The following is a 20076-nucleotide window of genomic DNA, read 5'->3' on the forward strand; positions in this document are numbered from 1 at the left end:
GCCCTAGGCAGGGAGGTATCTCTTTGTTTTGCCCGGTCTGAATAGAATAGTCTTGCTGAGGATTTTCTAGTTAACTCTGCTTGTACCTTCTGTCATCATCATTGCTATTTCATACCAGTAAATGGGACTTTTAAATACGTATGTCCAATACGGAGGCAGTGCAGGATTAGTCCCACCCCAATTCAGTTCATGGAGATAACTTAACTACAGATTTTCGTGTTTGCACTTCCCTGCTATGATTTTTTAGCTGCTTCTTACAGCTGTGAAACCATTTTCAAAGCTGAGGATCTCTTGGGAAAGGGAGGGTGAGAGCTTTCTTCCAGGTTATTATACTCTGTATATACTCATCCATTAACCTGAGGCTTTCTTCCAGGTTATTATACTCTGTATAATAACCTGGAAGAAAGCCTCAGGTTAATGGATGTATGAAGCATGAAGAAGACGGATATGGGCAGGGAATAAAATTCTTGTGCATGTATCCATCCACCACATCAGAGGTATTGTTGGAACAATGAGTAGAGGAAAGATATACAGCAAAACAAACTTTGGTATTTAGGAAGGAACAGTAGAGTGGTTTCCAGCATCCAAAAGTAGCCCCTGTAGAAGAGAAAGTGCTTACTGTGAGCTTTTAATGCATGAATGAAGTCCATGTCTTTGATCTAGTAGAAGCTGGAGTTCCCCATGGATATCTGATCATTACTTGTAACAGAAAAGAAAATAAGGGTTTACAAAGGTGTAAGACTTAACGGCTGTATGACTCAGCCTTCTCTTTCTGTAATAAGGTAGCCCCTATGATCATCAATATAGAAGAGACTGTTTGAGCTGTTGTCCCAAATGGTCCATTAATGACGGATGTTGAAATAGGCTCAACAGATTGGCATGTGTAGATTACTGGAAAGTAAGACCTCCTCATTGATTACTTTTCTGATCAGTTATGGGTGGGTTCTTAAACTGGAAACTCCCTTTTTCTTATGATTATATCGAGGAGATACAGCTAAGGGCAATAAGATACCTGCAATATATCTTCTTGAATTACAGTGAGACTGGAACTAGGTCATTGTATCCAGAGCATAGGAAGTCATGGACAATTGCTGTTTTTGACTTGTAGTGCTCTGAATAGTAAGGAAGATGTTAATTTGAGTGGAATTGTCTCGGACTCTGTCTTGTATTGACCAATCTTACTGTTAGGTAGACAAATTAAGAAATTAATGCTGTAGAAATGGATGAGCTAGATGGACAGTGCAAATGAGGCTAGGATTAGTTATGTTTTTAAGAATCAATTTTGGGAAAAATCAGGTAATTGTGGGACTACGAGCATGACTTCAGCAATTAAGATGTAGTAGAAGAAAAACGAATAGCACATGTGTAACAAATAAGATATTTTGAGAAAGTTAGTGGAAAAAGGAGTTGCCAAGGAAGCTATGGGTATTATTTCTAGGACCTTTAACAAAAGTTCTTTGGTATAGTAACCTACTAAAAAGCTTAATCTAACAAAATCAACTAGTATGGCAAAAAGGTGAGTTTCAGAGCCACTTCAGATAATTCAGAAGTAGGGTATTTGTGAGACAAAACAGTTTGTGATGGAGGGAAGAGATTAGTGGATTGCTGCAAGAATCAGCATTTGGGCTGGATTGTCACATGTATATGTCACTGATCTGGAAGAAGAAGTGTTCAGTAAGGAGACAAAACTTACTGACGGCAAAATTCAAAGAATGATATTCTTAAACAATACAAGAGGCCAAAAGAGCACGGCAGATAAGTTGCCTTCAGAACTGAATGTACAGGTAATGAGTCCATGACGTTACCTGTGGGAAAGAGATATGACCTCCAAGAGCCATAAGTGACAACACACTAAAGTAGGAGGAAAGATATGGTGATAGGGTGGCTAAGACTTCTAACATGATAGCAGCAAAAAGCCAGTTCTCTGATAGAATAACAGCTGCTAAAAGTAGAGGATGCCAAAGCTCAGTGAAAGAATGGCTGGGTCAATGAACACAGTGGAATTTCTTTAAACTAAGGTGGTTATATGGAGTAAGCTACTCGGGCAGTGATGAGAGCAGCTAAACGTTTTCCTAAACAGAACCTCAGAAACTTTTCAAGAACAGAAATACTGTGTGACGGTACAAGTGCTCACCCCTCCCCCCCCCAAAGTGCAAATCAGTTTCAGATTGGCTTCCTGCCCTTAAAATTGCCCATGGTCCTAGACAATAACACTATGTGTGGGATAAAAATGATGGGAAATAAGTATTTGTTTTTAAATTACTTTCAGTAAAGCAGCAGTAACTCAGCCCATGAATAGGCTGATTTCTCAGCCTTAAAGAAATAAATTTCAGACAACTAGTTCCCTGGAACTATGGTGGAAGGTTGTAAAATTTCTACTGATGCACATTTCAGTGCCACTTGGAAGTTGTATGCAAATGAAAATGTCTTTGTATTGTTTGTTTCTGGTTGTGAGATTTAATTGATGCTCAGAATTAAAGGTTGTTTTTTTTCCCTCCCAAACAACTCACAAAGGTGGCTAACATGCATGAAGTATCACACGATACATGCAGAGGCTCTGTAGCAAGATGCTAAGAGGAGACTGTTCATACATGGCAGATAAAATGGTCCTTTCTTTAAAGGTAGCTTGTTAGCTTTTTTTCAAGCTGTAGCATGTCTAAGCTATCAGTACATCAGCGGCATTGACAGTTTTCACACTAATAAACTGTCCAGTGGTGTTGGAATTTACATTCTATGTGGTGATTTAAGAGGTACATTTATACAGTACTCTCCAAGTTCATTACAACACTGTTTCCTTGGATACTGAGCATTTAGCATATCATTACAAGACAAACATTAAAGATGCTTGGTTATTCTAATGGCTTTAATAAAGGTTTCTCCCTTAGTTCATGAGTGATGGTTATTCTCCTTACGAGAGAGGAAAAACAAGAGGCAAATTATTTTGTCAGCTAATTTGTGCGGCTCACTTTGAGCCAAGAGCAGGTTATGTTTCATAATATGTGCAAACCTTGCATGTTGTTAGTGGAGTTATATTGTTGAATGCGGTTTAAATAGGAATTGAAGTGCCGCTATTCATTTCAGCTTCAAATTCATGCTTTTTTGTTTGCAAAGACTCTAACAGCAGTGAAGAGAAGCTGTTTAAATCCTGGGTTACAAGTAAAATCTGCCATGTTTTTAAAATGACTGATGCGAACTGTAGTTTTATACTTAATGTGTCTTTTTAAATAGTATTACATATATTTTATGGTACCTTGGTAGTTTTGGTTAAGTTTCTTGTAACTACTGTTTTTTGTAATAGAGAAGCCTTTCTCCCTCAGTCTATACCGTGTGAGTATCACTGTAAGTCAGCATTTTCCAACTTGGGTGCCTAAGCTAAGGTGATGAAATCTGTAGTCATCCCAAGGATGTATCTATACTGAGAGTGAGTGTGTGGCAAGCTGGGTTGTAAATTAATAACAGTCTAGCCTGCTGCACACACATCAGCCCAGTGGACCCTGCTACTATGCACTAACAGTTCTGTAGTATGCTATGATTACTGTTGTTTCATTGTGGCCAGAAAGTGTAGTATCCGCCGTATGTCTGTATGCGTATCTGGATTTTTGATAGCACTATAGCTTTGCAGTACATATTACACACATCAGTTATGTTTACTAGAAACGATACTTGATAAATATTGAGAACTCATTTGGGAGGGCGGGGGCGGAAATATTTTTACATGTCAAACAAAATCAATGTTTAACTGTTCTTTTGAGACCGCTAGGGCCTTATGAATATCCTAGAGCAACAAGGATTTAGACATTTAAATATAGAGCCCTACAAATCCACAGATTTTGTATCCACAGATATGTGCATTTGCGGATATGGATGCGGATATCCGTTGACCATTTTTGCGGTTCGCGGCTCAGATGCAGATATACATTTTGTATTTAGAGCCCTGGAAATCTATGGATATCTGCGGATCATTTTTGCGGATTGTAGATTGGATGTGGATACAAATTTTGTATCTGTGCAGGGCTCTACTTAAATTACTTAAGGTGACAAATACTGTATAGTTCTGAAGTATTACTGCAGATGGACTCAGATGAAATGCACTGTACATATAAATATATATTTTAAGGTGGCCATTTACCTAAAGGGGTTAATTAAGTGGGAGCCAGCTCCTCTTAGCATTAAAAAGGCTCCTTTCGTTCCCTATAAATACTTTTTTCTTTAAAAGCAATAAATCACAGTTCATTTAATAAAATATAGTCATCGCCCCAGAGACACACAAAATACAGAGGATAATACAATAGCATTTGGACATAAATTCCTGGGACAGGTGTAAGACAGTGTTCTTGTGGTACATTCTGCTTTATTGACATTCTCTTCAAATGCCAAAAGCTGTTCAGAACCTTTCTTTATAAAGGATGTATAGAAATATATTATGCTTACAACATTTTTTTTTAATCCATAAGCGTTAGCATCACAATTGAGCCAGGATTTTTTTCAGTTTGGATTTATAATATTGCAAAATTTGTGTTACTCTGCTTAACGTTGCTACTTTCGTAACCCTACCCTTTGTTCTTTGCTAGTGCCTTAAAAGAACCAAGGAGGCTGATATTGCACCCTTAACTCAGGCTAAGTACCTGTTAACTTTATGGAGCACTTTGCCTGAGGAAGGACTGCAGGATCAGGTCTGGGTGGAGAAATAGTACAAGTGACAACCATTGTGCAGCAGTTTGTCTATAAAGGTGTACTGTGTTTTAACATGTGAAACATCACTTTCAGCTGGGTTTTCTGCTACGAGTATAGACAGGAGGAACAAAACACTGTTCTCTACACTGGGGTATCTGAGTACTAGAAAACAGGTTAGTAGTTTTTTCCCCATCTTTTATCAAGGAAACTGGCGGACAAACCCTTGGCTGTGGCTGAGGAGCATGTGGCCCGGGCTTGCCACAGAGGTTGTGTAAAAGTAGCAATTTGCCTTTGTCTTGGGCCCCTGTGCACTAGTACGATCCCCTTGTTGTAGAGCAGAGCAGATGAAGGGCTGCTCTGTCTTCCAGCAGCTGCTAGTGGCGCCAGAAAAGGAACCACATAGGGGCTTCCTTTCTCTGGCTATGTCCCCAATGTTAGCAGCTGGAAAGGATTGGTATAGGAGTTTCCACATCACTGGAGAATCCCTCTTGAACTGGGATGATGCAGCCTATGAAACCAAGCAGGTGCACTAGAGGATCTGGCTCAATATACATAGCCTGCTGAAGAGAGCTCCTGGTCAGAGTCTGAGACAGGGCTGTAACACCACCGGTATATGGCAGTATAGTGTATCAGCACCTCTTACTCTACCCATCATGTTCTCCAGAATCTAAGCTTTCATTTAATAATAAAAAAAAATAGTAAGTCTCTTGCCCTTATCGCTACTGAGAGAGCCTCAAAAGCATAAAGTCAGTGCAGTATCCGCTGCCTGCATTTACAGTACCTGGGACAACAGCTCGGAGAGGTGTAAATTGTCCCATTTGGTTGTGTGGGTTCTAACTCAGAAGTCCAGTGTACTGTACTGAGCAACGATAATACGTTCACTGCTTGTCAAACCATGTAAAAAAAGAAGGGGGATCCTATTATGAAAGATCTTCATACTGTACTGTGCGTGACAGATGATTTTGGCACCATGGGGGGGTGGGCTTCCAAGAATACTGTCGCATCTCCCATCCCTCAGTCAACAAGGAGCCTCTCGGAATTCAAGAAGCCTAGCGGGGTCACGTCGGCCTCACTGCAGGAAGTCCAAGGGCAGCAGAGATCATGAGTGTATTTGGACTGCATTAAGGAGGAGCTGATCCCAGAGACGATGTGTACACGTCTGCAAAATCTACTGAGAGTAGCGTCTTGTGTGGGTGGGGCTTCCTTTGTGGGCGGAGCTTTGCAGAGTACTACCTCCTTTCCCCCCTTCCCTCCCCCTCCCCAGTTTGGCTTTTGGTCACAGATAATCACTGACTCTAGGAAAGCCATTGGAAAGTGATAGGGTATTGAGGTGATAAGCCCATTTACAATGGAGAAGAGGTATTGGAATTTGCCGCTAGTTTTTCACAGGTATAATGGGGTCAGACTTTTTTCTTTTTACATTGTTTGTCATTATATGGGCAACAGTTCCCATGGAGCAGAGTCTGAGATACTGCTGTAGCTTTCTTCTACTCTGAGTACAGGGAACTAATAATGCAGTTTCTCAGATACCATGCTGTGGATAAATGTTGTGTCAAATAGCAGCCACTGTAAAAAACGGGAGGGAGGGGGCAGAATAATGGCGTGACCCTTTCTTTTGAAATTGTGACACCTGTAGTATGCTTTAGCACTATTGTATTGTGAAACATTTCTGAACTGAACTTTGCTGACATTATAATGTGTTGTAGAGAGGCAGGGTGACCTGGCAGATTGAGCATGTTGCTGGGACATCTGGATATCTTGATTCCTAATCTTGTCTCAGCCACTGATTTGTTGTGTGCCCTTGGGCAAAGCCAATTGTCTTGGTTTCCTAATCTGTACAATGGGAAAACCAATATTTTCCTTTCCTGCAGAGGTGTCTGAGGATTAGTGAATTAATGGACAACTTCTTCAAAAGCACCTAAATCCCACTTTCAAAATTGTCACTGGCTCTGGGTTTCAGAAAGTTAATGGGATGTAGGTGCTTCTGAGAACTTTGCCCAGTGTTTGTAATACTTTCAGGAAGTAGATAACAGGATGTTTTTGAATAGTCCTGGTGTTCCAGCAGAGTTAAATTTGAAGCTTTCCATACCTGCTCTAATGTTTAGCCTATTTAACTAGAACACAAAGCTCCTTGCAAGGAGAAAGGATGTGTGTTGCGAAATTTCTGCAGCCAGTGCAACTCAGTCATGCTGTTCTCTGCTTGTTCTTCATGCAGTGCTCCTGTTTGATGTTTCTTTAATTTTTCCCATCCATGTGCAGAATGAATTTTGTTATGTGCACCAATATGGAGGTGATGTATGGACTGGGTGGGGCTGAGGGATTTGGAGTGTGGCTGGGGCAGAGGGTTGGGATGAGGAGGTTGAGGGCTCTGGCTGGGGGTGCAGGCTCTGGGGTGGGGCTGGAGATGGGGGGAGAGGCGTCTCTCCTTACCACGCTGCAGCCCTGGGGTTGGGGGAGTGGCCGCAGCCCCGCATGCCCCAAGCTCCCCCATCACCACCCCCCACCTTCCCCACTGCCATCTTCCGGGCCCACCTGTGGCTACACCCCTGAGTGCAGTGTGCATGCCTTAGTGGCTCTGCTAATTAAATACGTGGTCCTTAGTGGCCCCTATGCAGGCGCACACGTTAAAGGGAACATAGCTCCTGTTGATAGCTGAGGAAATTAGAAGCCTCAACCGAAGGGAGGATATGGCTGTGTTAACGAGGGATAAAAGAAAAATGGTACTTTTTTAACATATGAAACTGGCCCATAAACGAAATTTATACTATTTTAGGGGATTTTCTTTCATGTCAAGTAATTTAGTTTTTCCAAGGTAGTTATCTAAGGTATATATTAAGAGGTATCTTATTTTATATCACAGAAAATGGTCATCATGAAGTACTGAGCAGTTTTCAGCAGATACTACATTGTAGTGTCCGGCATACTTTCATGAGAGAAATAACTGCAGGATCTCAGTAACACTGGTTCGTTGACTCCTAAACGGTAACCCCTTTACCATTTTTCCTGGAAAGAGAATGTCTGTACCTCCAGTTGAAATCATGATGTCTTTGTTACTAATTTTATGCTTTTAAGTTTTGTTCCTGATCTCACTCTTTATCCTGGAAACGTTAATTAACATAGGATTTATATTGGAAGTATTGGTTTGTTTTTTTTTTCAAACAAACTAATAAATGCCTGTTTGCTTAAAAAAACCCCAACCAAACAATAAACCCATTTTAAAATACAAAGCACCACTCCTTTGAATTTTTACTCAGGAGATGAACTTGCAGTGGGCATGCAGGGTGTGTGTGTATTTGTGAAAACATGCCGGGTACTAAAACCAAGGGCCTCCACAGCTTGAGTGAAAGGAACCTTCTCCATTAGCTTGAAGGCAATAGCAGATTAATAAACATGCATACATAGTCTTGGCACAGAGGGGGGGCAAAGAGACATACCCTTTTAGTGTGGATGGCATGGAAGTTCCTGCACTCAGAAGAGCTGCAGAATCGAGCACTTGCCTTTGTTGCTGGGTGTCAGACTACTGATGAAGTGTGGAAACAGTGAATTGTGGCTTGGTTAGCTCAGTGAGGGTAGGACGGACAAAGATCAATCAAGATTCCATTGTATATCAAAAATAGTATGTTAAAATATTCCATTCACGGTGACTGGATTTGCTCACCTTAGGTGGCTTAAGACAAAGGTTCTCAAACTTTTTTTTGCTGTGCCTCCTTTCAGATATTCGTGTCCCATGTGCCTAATTGATTTAGGAGCCTACATCTCATTTTCAAAAGTGGTTTAGGCATTTGGGAGCCTATAATCTCATTGAAAGTCAGTAAGATTTAGGGTACGAAGTGCCTGGTCACTTTTGAAAATTGGCCTCAGGCTTCCAAACCAGTTAGGTGTTTTTGAAATTTCACCCAAAGCGTTTGAAGGCCCCAAATAAGATGGGCCCCAAGTGTACTAGGCTCTGTACAAACAATCTCTGCTCCAAAGGACTTAAAATCAGTTTTGGGGAAGCACTTAAGCATGCAGTTAGCTTTAAGTGCATGCTTAAGTCCATCCCTATTCTGGAAAGCACTAAAACATAAGTTATAGATAAAATAAATATTAGTTTCCCCATTTATTTTACAGAGGGGAAAGTAAGAGATAGAGATTGAGATTTGTCCAAGCTCTGACGAAAAGTCTGTGGCAGTCAGGGACTGACTCCTGATCTCTTGTGTCTCAGTGCTTGAACCACAAGACCATCCTTTTACCTCATGTGTAGTTCTCCAGTAAAATGTCCAGTACTTTTCTGTTCTTGTCTCAACCCCACCTGCACCCCCTCGCACCCACTTCACTTCACCGAAGCCACATGACTCTGGACTCCCTTTCCTGTGTCTTTTTGTTCTTCTGCCTTTGGGTCTTCTTCCTGACTCCTTACTCCTGGAGTACAGCCTCCCTGACCGTATCAACTGTGCCTCCAGCCTGTCCTCCGTTTCTCTAACAGTAACGGTTATTCCAGTACCCCACCATCTGGGTTAGTGTAAATCATTATTAAACATGGTGGAACTACAAGATGCTTCTCATTCACACTGCATTATATTGACTCCCACCCCTTTCCTAGCTTTTTATATTGGCTTACCTACAACCCAGTCCTGCAGGCTTGCATTTCGATTTATGTACGAGAGTAATCCAGTTGAAATCCCATGAATGCTGAGAGGGGTAAAGTTAAGCATGAGCATAACAGAACTTTGCAGAACTGCCGTAGAATAAGACCTTGTTTCCTTGTGCTCCACTGCCTGTCTCTCTGTATTCACCTGTTATTCCTTGTTTGAAACTTAGATCGTAAACTTTTCTTTTACTTTTGTGTTTGTACAGCTCCTAGCACAATGGGGTCCTGGTCCATGACTGGGGGATCATGGGTGCTACCACAATTAAAATGATAATAATAGGAGACTACCTTCTATATCAGGGGTGGGCAAACTTTTTGACCTGAGGGCCACATCTGGGTATGGAAATTTGTATGGTGGGCCGTGAATGCTCACAAAATTGGGAGTTGGGGTTTGGGAGGGGGTGAGGGCTCAGGCTGGGGCTACGGGCTCTGGGGTGGGGCTGAGGATGAGGGGTTGGGGGGGTGCAGGAGGGTGCTCTTGGCTGGGACCAAGGGATTTGGAGGATAGGAGGGGGATTGGGGTGGTGCAGGGGGCTGGGGCACAGGAGGGGGTCAGGGGTGCAGGCTTTGGGGGTTGCTTACCTCAAGCAGCTCCCAGAAGCAGCGGCATGTCCCTGCTCCACCTCCTTCTTGGAGGCACAGCCAGGTGGCTCTGCGTGCTGCCCTGTCCGCAGGTGCCACCCCTGCAGCTCCCATTGGCCGTGGTTTCCAGCCAGTGGGAGCTGCCGGGGTGGCACTTGAGGCAGGGGCAGCATGTGGAGACTCCTGCCTGCCCCATTAATAGGAGCAGGAGCGGGGACATGCTGCTGCTTCTGGGAGCTGTGCAGAGCGGGGCAAGCCCCGGATCCTGCTCCCCAGTGGGATGTCAAGGGCTGAATTGAAAGATCTGGAGGGCCGCCCCTGGGTTGTAGTTTGCCCACCCCTGTTCTATGTATCTGTAAAGCACCTAGTTTGTTGTGGATTGTACAGTTAATTTAATAATAATGGGCTAATTGTGGAAATACTAAAAGAGATGCATTCTTTCAAAATTTCCTATAGCCATACCTTGTATAGGATGAAGTTTCAATACAAAACTCAAAAGTATCATAATCAAAATAGATATACTGGTTAAAGCTTTTTAAAAACAAATAATTAAAATACTGGCCTCTGACTGGTAGCACTATGAAATAACTTGATGAATTGAAACTGCTCAGTAGCTTCCCCGTTTCAAAATAGTTGACAGGGATTAAAAAGTAGGTGCCAGGGTTGGGGCGGGGGAATTGGGTACCTACAAGGCACGAAAACTGTTGATCATTCTTTGTTTCTAGCCAAATGGACCACCAAGGAACAAGCTAAAATCCCTTTGTAAGATCGCTCTCTGGAATTCTCTTTCTGACACAGCTCACATGGCAGCAAATTATTCCTTTTTCTTTTTTCTCCTTTCCCCAAGCCGTGTGTGTGTGTGTGTGTGTGTGTGAAAGGGATTTGAAAGGCCCTACCACCGCACCAGCATCTTAAGATGACAAAGAATGACTGAAATCACGTTCACAAGTTTGAAGTATTTGATGACGAACTGATACTTGACATTAACTGGTATATGGAAATATCCCCACCTGCACCTGGTATAAAATAAAGCAAGCTATTCATAACACATTCCTGGGTGGTTGAATCTTCACTTCTTTGGGGCTGTCTTGAATTACACTTCTTTCATGCTGAGTGGGCTTTTCTCCTGCAAGGTTACAGTCAGGCGGCTGAAAGATTTGCTGCTATGACGGAGGTTAGAATTTACTGTTGCAAAGGGATTACTCTCTGGGAAAAGTCATTTTCTTGTCAGTAGCATATCTACTATCAGTCTCTTTCTCTCTCTGCTGTGTTTTGGGGTCAAACATTAGTTTTCTAATGCCTTGTAGTGCAACGTGAATTCCAGTTTTCAATGTTTATTTCTTTTCCTAGCCAGTATCACCATTGCTTCCTGCTAATCTGTTTTGAGCTATTGTTGGGGGGTCATGAAAGGAACACGTATGTTACTTCCCATTGCCAGACACCTTTAATGTTCTGATTTTTCACATTGCATCGTATTGCATTTGACAAAATGCAGATTATCAGGCTTGTGTAAGTAGGTAAATGCTGTAAAGAATCTGTGGCAACCTACAGCTTGACTTTCACAATCGTTTACTGTGGTGGTTTGGTGGCAGGAATACAATTCTGGACCTTCTGCTCCCAAATCACTCTACTCCTGTTGGTGCTAAAAATGAGCTTTGAGCCTAGACATACGGTTAAGCAGTTTCCTTCCAGTTAAGGGCAGTGGTATAAATACACACTAGTGAGTTCATTACAATATAGACAACAGATCATGACAGAAATCTTTCGTTATTGCCTGTTATGCCCTTTATTTTGGTGAAATGCACATATGTGGTTCCCAGTTTTGCCAGAAGCAAGATGTCCTCCCTGTACCAATGTGGAGCCCCACTGAAATCAGAAGGGCTCCCTGTGAGTGCAGGGATCTGCCTGAGTGAAACCGCGGGATTGGGGCCTTGGTGACATTGTTCAAACAGTTATCTAACCTCATCATCCTGAGTAGTTTAAGTGACAGGAATGAGTTATCAGTAAGATTGAGGGTGCTTCTGTCTAACAAAATCTTGCGTTGCTGCTCATACTTCAGGTATGTTACGTGGCTACGAGTTCTTTAGACTTCAGCATGGATCAGGAATGAGAATTCTACTGCCTCCAACATGCTGTCATTAGACTCTGTAGGGCAGTAAAGCCCAATTCCCACGTGCACTCATCAGTTGTTAAATTATTGATTTAGAGAGCATGGTTTCAGAATATAAAACGGCACCATTAGAATGCTAATGTGAAGCTTAAACGCACATGCTGGGAAGAAAAACTTTACAGCTGTCTAGTGTTATAGGCCACTCTCTCAGCAGATCACTGTTCAAGTCCTAGTTCTTCAGAGTCCAGGGCTCTGAGGAAAAGGAACAAACTTGGTGTTGGTAAAGCTGGACAAAAACTGTTTATTTTTATCCCAGAATTGTACCTGTGTCCTCTAGGAACGGGGTCAAGCTTCTTCTCTCAGTAGTGGGAGCTCATTCTGAGGATGAGTGGTGGGTGGGGTTTGTCCTATCCTTGAGGTGTATGTGGAATTTGAGGTACAGATCATTTCTCTTTCCTTTCAACATGCTGCTTTGTCCTTCGGTCTCATGGCAGTTCTGAGGGAATTCTCAACTGTGGTGGCAGCTGTCCTCCAATCTGACAAATTCCATAAATGACCTTACCCAGCCAGCTGGCTGGTAGAAAGGCCATCTCAGCCCATGACAATGTGGTCTTTGTCTCCCTCTAGTAGCTGGTCTGCCAAAGAATATATGAGCCTACTACAGCTGTCTGATAAAGAAGCTAATCTGATGGAGGCACTTTTTATTTTGCTTAAAGGGTCTCAAAGAACGGACTGCCCCTTGACTGGCACTTGTTAAGGATAGTCAGAATTGATCCAAGAAGCATGTATATCACTTCCTTCAAATAGTAAAATTCACTCTTTAGTGGTAGGGTGATCTTCTGGGTCAAAAGTGTCTGCCACAGTAGACAAAATCAGCCCGGAGGTTGCTGAGCACTCCGTTCATACCTCCCCATTGCAATAACTGTGTGGATGATGGTGCTGCGTTAGAGGTTCATTCAGGTGCATGGTTACACTAGCCAAGTCTCTCTCCCCCCCACACTCCCACCCCGCCCAATCTGGTCTAGACTAGTGCTAGTTGCAGCCCGGATTGTTGGAACCAAGAGGAAAAAAGGAAACTTCACTCTGAGCTTGCACTATTGTATTCCTATGAAGGGCTCCAGCAATCTAGGAAGGCTGCATAGCGTTTGGATTATCATTACCAACAACTCTTCCTGCCCCTTTCTGCCCTATGTTCTGACATTTCCTTTATTACAGTTTCAAGCAGCTTTGAACTCTTTCCTTTTCTATTAAAATAAGAGCAATGTGGGGCTTATAGTAATTGTCTTTTAAAAGGGGCTTTTAGGATTTTCACTCCTAGCTATGAAAGTAATTAGCAACAAACACTCTTAGGATGCCTGAAAAACAATCCGTTTTTTAATGTTAACTTTCCATTTTGTGTTCATTATGGGCACACTCCAAGCCATTTGAAGTCAGTAGAAAGATTTCCATCGATTTAAATAGCTTTTGGGTCAGGCTCTATATACAGGGAGTCGTCATTCTTTTTTGTAAATTTACTAATGAATTAGCTAAATCTTTTTTAAAAGAAGAAAGTATCAAGTGGAAACAATATTGAAAATGTCATTGAACAGTAACTCTCAGTATGTTTCAGCAATATATATTATTCTGTTTTTATGTTTTATAAACTTCTTGTAGAAATTCATAATATGGAGTGTAATGGTAGTAAATAAGTGAATATACTTGAAATATCTTGGTATTCAGCTTGGGATAAAGTTTAAAAACAGATTTGTAAAAGAAATCTGCTGCTTGTTTTCAGGGGTGCTGGAACAATTTATATAGTGGAGCTACTGAGAGGCATTGAACCAACCTGTAAACACTGTACATGATGGAAACCACTTCAAGCCAGGGGGTGTGAGAGCGCCCCAAGTTCCAACACCTGTGCTTGTTTTTTGAGAAAACAAGACAAATCAAGAAGGAAACCAACTGCAGTACACACACAGTCTTGTAATTCCCTAGTAGGTGTATCTAAGAAAGTTTGTGTTAGTTGGTCTATGTAGTGAATGAGAATGCATTCAAGCTGTTGGTGGACAGGATGTTCAAACCTAGGGCAGAGGTCTTGAAGACCCCTGCCTCATTCATAGATTCCAAAGCTAGAAGGCCAAAGAACTCCCGCAGAATAGTTCCTAGAGCAGATCTAGAAAAACATCCAATCTTGATTTTACAGGTTGTCAGCAATGTTGAATCCACCACAACCCTTGGTAAATTGTTCCAGGAGTTAATAACCCACACTGTTAAAAATGTATACCTTATTTCCAGTTTGAATTTGTCTAGCTTCAGTATCCAGCCAATGGATCATATTATACTTTTCTCTGCTAGATTAAAGAGCCCATTATTAAATATTTCCTCCCAGCGTAAGTACTTATAGACTAATTAAGTCCCCCCCTTAAGCTTCTCTTTGTTAAGCTAAATAGATTGACCTCCTTGAGTCTATCACTATAAGGCAGGTTTTCTAATCCTTTAATCATTCTCGTGGCTTTTCTCTGAAACTTCTCCAATTTTTCAACATCCTTCTTGAAGTGTGGACATCAGAACTGGACACAGTGTTCCAGCAGCAGTTGTAACAGTGCCAAATACAGAGGTACAGTAACCTCTGTGCTCCTATTTGAGAGTCTCCTGTTGCCCGGTTGCCCACAGCATTCCACTGGACACTCTTGTTATCCACTGTGACCCCCAAATCTTTTTCAGAGTCATGGCTTCCCAGGACAGTTCCCCATCTTGTAGGCGAGGCTTACATATTCTTTTTTCCTAAATGCTTATATTAACATTTAGCTATGTTAAAACACATATTGTTTGCTTGTGCTCAGCTTACCATGTGATCCAGATCTCTCTGTATCAGTGACCTGTCCTCTTCAGTACTTACCTCTCCCCTAATTTTTGTAGTGATGATTTTGTTTTCTTCCAAGTCATTGATAAAAATGTTAAATAGTGTATGGCCAAGAAATGATCCCTGTGGGACCCCACTAGAAAGCCACCTGCTCAGTGATGATTCCCTGTTTACAGCAACATTTTGAGATCTATCAGTTAGCCATCTTTTAATCCACTTAATGTGTGCCATGTCAATTTATATCATTCTAGTTTTTAATCAAATTGTCAGTTACATCATGACTATTACCTCTTATCAGCCAAACTTTAATCTCATCACAAAAAGATATCAAGTTATTCTGACAGGATAAATTTTTCATAAAACCCACATTGATTGGCACTGGTTATATTACCATCCTTTAATTCTTTATTAATTGAGTTCTGTATCAGCCTTTCCAGTGTCTGGCTGGGGATCAGTGTCAGACGGACAGGCATATAATTACCCAGATCATCCCATTTACCCTTTTAAAATATTGGCATAATATTAGCTTTATTCCAATCTTCTGGAATTTCTCCAGTGCTCTATGTTACTTGGACCTGCTGAATTAAAAATGTCGAACTTTAACTTTAGCAGCTGCTGTTTACCACCCTCCTGAGATACCAGTATAATGGAAAACGCATTATCATATTATATGACTATATCATCTGTTTCCCCCATGTGTTTTCCCCTGCCCTCCCCACAACAATACGGAACAGGGATATTTATTGAATATTTCTACCCTGTTCTGCATTTTCATTGATAATTATAGCATTTCGACCTAGTAGTGGACCAATACCACAATTAAGACTCTCTTTTGTTCCTAATATGGTTAATAAGAAGGCGGTTTTGTCCTTAACTCTGCTGGCTATAAATTTCTCCTTGTGTCCCTTTTGCTTTCCTGATCAATTTTCTACAGTTCTTAGCTTTTTGATTTATATTCATTACTATCAACTTAAATTTTCTTTCATTTGTTACGTTTAAATATATTTAATTTTTTATAATTGCCTTCGCCTCCGCTCTAAACCAGGTAATTTCTTTAACCAATACCGTCTTTCTCCTCAATTGCAGCTTGTTGGGCATCTAGTTAAGGGTTCTTAAACAATTCCCAATTATCATTCATATTTTTCTGATTAAATTATTCCTCACAACTGATGGGAGACTTCAATCACCCTGTTATCTGCTGGGAGAGCAATACAGTGGTGCACAGACAATCCAGGAAGTTTTTTGGAAAGTGTAGGGAATAATTTCCTGGTGCAAGTGCTGGAGGAACCAACTAGGGGCAAAGCTCTTCTTGACCTGCTGCTCACAAATCGGGAAGAATTAGTTGGGGAAGCAAAAGTGGATGGGAACCTGGGAGGCAGTGACCATGAGTTCAGGATCCTAACACAAGGAAGAAAGGAGAGCAGCAGAATATGGACCCTGGACTTCAGAAAAGCAGACTTTGACTCCCTCCGGGAACTGATGGGTAGGATCCCCTGGGGGAATAACATGAGGGGGAAAGGAGTCCAGGAGAGCTGGCTGTATTTTAAAGAATCCTTATTGAGGTTACAGGAACAAACCATCCCAATGTGTAGAAAGAATAGTAAATATAGCAGGCGACCAGCTTGGCTTAACAGTGAAATCCTTGCTGATCTTAAACACAAAAAAGAAGCTTACAAGAAGTGGAAGATTGGACAAATGACCGGGGAAGAGTATAAAAATATTGCTCAGGCATGCAGGAGTGAAATCAGGAAGGCCAAATCACACTTGGAGTTGCAGCTAGCAAGAGATGTTAAGAGTAACAAGAAGGGTTTCTTCAGGTATGTTAGCAACAAGAAGAAAGTCAAGGAAAGTGTGGGCCCCTTACTGAATGAGGGAGGCAACCTAGTGACCGAGGATGTGGAAAAAGCTAATGTACTCCATGCTTTTTTTGCCTCTGTCTTCACAAACAAGGTCAGCTCCCAGACTACTGCACTGGGCAGCACAGCATGGGGAGGAGGTGACCAGCCCTCTGTGGAGAAAGAAGTGGTTCGGGACTATTTAGAAAAGCTGGACAAGCACAAGTCCATGGGACCAGATGCGTTGCATCCGAGAGTGCTAAAGGAGTTGGCGGATGTGATTGCAGAGCCATTGGCCATTATCTTTGAAAACTCATGGCGATCCGGGGACGTCCTGGACGACTGGAAAAAGGCTAATGTAGTGCCCATCTTTAAAAAAGGGAAGAAGGAGGATCCTGGGAACTACAGGCCAGTCAGCCTCACCTCAGTCCCTGGAAAAATCGTGGAGCAGGTCCTCAAGGAATCAGTTCTGAAGCACTTAGAGGAGAGGAAAGTGATCAGGAAAAGTCAGCATGGATTCACCAAGGGAAAGTCATGCCTGACTAATCTAATTGCCTTCTATGACGAGATAACTGGCTCTGTGGATGAGGGGAAAGCGGTGGATGTGTTGTTCCTTGACTTTAGCAAAGCTTTTGACATGGTCTCCCATAGTATTCTTGCCAGCAAGCTAAAAAAGTATGGGCTGGATGAATGGACTATAAGGTGGATAGAAAGTTGGTTAGATTGTCGGGCTCAACGGGTAGTGATCAATGGCTCCATGTCTAGTTGGCAGCCGGTATCAAGTGGAGTGCCCCAAGGGTCGGTCCTCCGGCCAGTTTTGTTCTGTATCTTCATAAATGATCTGGAGGATGGTGTGGATTACACCCTCAGCAAGTTTGCAGATGACACTAAACTGGGAGGAGAGGTAGATACGCTGGAGGGTAGGGATAGGATACAGAGAAACCTAGACAAATTAGAGGATTGGGTCAAAAGAAATCTGATGAGGTTCAACCAGGACAAGTGCAGAGTCCTGCACTTAGGACGGAAGAATCCCATGCACCGCTACAGACTAAGGACTGAATGGCTCGGCAGCAGTTCTGCAGAAAAGGACCTAGGGGTTACAGTGGACAAGAAGCTGGATATGAGTCAACAATGTGCCCTTGTTGCCAAGAAGGCCAATGGCATTTTGGGCTGTATAAGTAGGGGCATTGCCAGCAGATCGAGGGACTTGATCGTTCCCCTCTATTTGACATCGGTGAGGCCTCGTCTGGAGTATGTGTCCAGTTTTGGGCCCCACACTACAAGAGGGATGTGGAAAAATTGGAAAGAGTCCAGCGGAGAGCAACAAAAATGATTAGGGAACTGGAACACATGAGTTATGAGGAGAGGCTGAGGGAACTGGGCTTGCTTAATCTGCGGAAGAGAAGAATTAGTGGGGATTTGATAGCTGCTTTCAACTACCTGAAAGGGGGTTCCAAAGAGGATGGATCGAGACTGTTCTCAGTGGTAGCAGATGGCAGAACAAGGAGTAATGGTCTCAAGTTGCAGTGGGGGAGGTTTAGGTTGGATATTAGGAAAAACTTTTTCACTAGGAGGGTGGTGAAACACTGGAATGTGTTACCTAGGGAGGTGGTGGAATCTCCTTCCTTAGAAGTTTTTAAGGTCAGGCTTGACAAAGCCCTGGCTGGGATGATTTAGTTGGGGATCAGTCCTGCTTTGAGCAGGGGGTTGGACTAGATGACCTCCTGAGGTCCCTTCCAACCCTGATACTCTATGATTCTATGATTTGACCCATAATTGTTTTCAGCTTTGTGAAATTGGCCTTTTTAAAACACCAAGTATATAAATCACTGGTCTGGACTTTGTTGTGTTTGCACATTATAAATGGGATCAAGTAATGATCACTTGTACCTAAACTACTGTAAATTTTTAGTTCTGTGATCAGTTCCTCTTTATCGGTCAAGATGAAGTGTAATACAGAATTCTCTTGTGTTGGATGCAACACTTTTAGTTAGGAAATTGTGATCTATAACATTTAGAAATTCCAAAGATGTTCCCCAGGAATATGAAGTTTGGACAGTGTGCAGTTAATGAGACTGTGGTCAGATGTTCGGCTGCATGTGTGTGTTCTCTCTGCATGCTGTACTGACTCTGGCCAGATAGCCGGTACAGCAGGCTCCGATTGAACTGCCCAATAAATGCACAGACTCAGTTTTCTGCGAAGGAACTTGGTCAGGTTTATTGCTGATGAAGCACAGTGCTAATGCCCTGGCTCAATGTTACAGATACACTAACACATGTATGCTCGTGACAATGGACCAGCTCAGTGAATGGCAGGACTTCCCACTCTCCCCTTGGCCAGACAAAGACGCTCCCTCTGACATACATCTTTATACACAGATACAAACAAACTACGTATTACCCCTGACGTATCTAGGTGCCATCCCCTGACTTATTTGGGTGCCACCCATTACCTTGGACGTGTTGGTTCAATCAAAACATCTTTATACATTATGCTGTCATCCTGAACTTATCTTTCGGAGGGGTCAGTGTGTTCCTGTTATCTTTGGGGATTGTATGTGGTATCGAGATGTTTTGGTACTACCTTTTTGGAATGTGTTTGCTTATATATCCTTATGCCTAGCACGACTTAGGAACTTGTTTCTGCAATATCAGCCCTGTTCTTGCCAGATTCTGAGAGCAGGGCCTGCCTCTTGCTCACAACTTAACTTTGCTTTATATTAGCAAGTTATGACTATTACTTTAGGTCAGGCCTCATACCAGGCCTCTGGTACAAGAGCTTATGTCTCGGGCTCTCTTCCTACTACAGAGACAACCAGCAACTATTGAATACGAGGATAAAAATGTTTAAAACCTGTCTCATTCACTGTGCATTATATTACATGCACACAGAACGAAGCAGAGAAGGCACATGAAAAAAACAAAGTATGTGCTCATGTAATTGCAGATTGTACTGCAATATATGTGCATGAGGGGGCAGAGTTAATGTCTTTCAAAGAACCTTAACTTTGACATTTCCTGATTTGAAAACTGCTTTGAAACCTCTTTATCATACTCTTCGTATGGGTGTGTGTATGTACGTAAGCAATCTTAATTCATTCTTAATTATTTTATATAGGAATATATAACTACAGTAATGAACTGGTCAGTGTTTATGTGTACCATTGTTCGTTCCTTGTACTATTTTACCATTCTAGACTGCGCAAAACTTGGTACTTGCCCACCATATTATTACAGATAAAGCAATAGCCCCCTTGAATAGCATCCGTTCCTGCTTCAAATACTGGGGCAAAAAGATGGGCTTTGTAGCATGCCTTGGAAGTTAATAAGTCTGTGCTCTGGTGGACTAGCAGTGATTATGATCTGTAGTCACTGTGTCTTCATCCTGTCTTGTATTATCCTG

The 20076-nt window shown here is 42.1% G+C and overlaps 1 protein-coding gene across 8 annotated transcripts in view; it reads left to right on the forward strand.

The window, feature by feature from the left end:
• FAT3 (FAT atypical cadherin 3) overlaps positions 1 to 20076 on the forward strand; it is a 559292-nt gene that overhangs the window by 103227 nt on the left and 435989 nt on the right. The window contains exon 1 of one of the 8 annotated variants that reach the window (XM_073336906.1): positions 7627 to 7656. The exons of the other annotated variants lie outside the window; for them this stretch is intronic. The gene's annotated coding sequence lies outside the window, so the exon portion shown is untranslated. Of the gene's footprint in view, positions 1 to 7626; positions 7657 to 20076 lie in introns of those variants that run through there. 8 annotated transcript variants of the gene reach the window in all.

This window comes from Lepidochelys kempii, chromosome 1, assembly GCF_965140265.1.
Source record: "Lepidochelys kempii isolate rLepKem1 chromosome 1, rLepKem1.hap2, whole genome shotgun sequence".
NCBI lineage: Eukaryota > Metazoa > Chordata > Testudines > Cheloniidae > Lepidochelys > Lepidochelys kempii.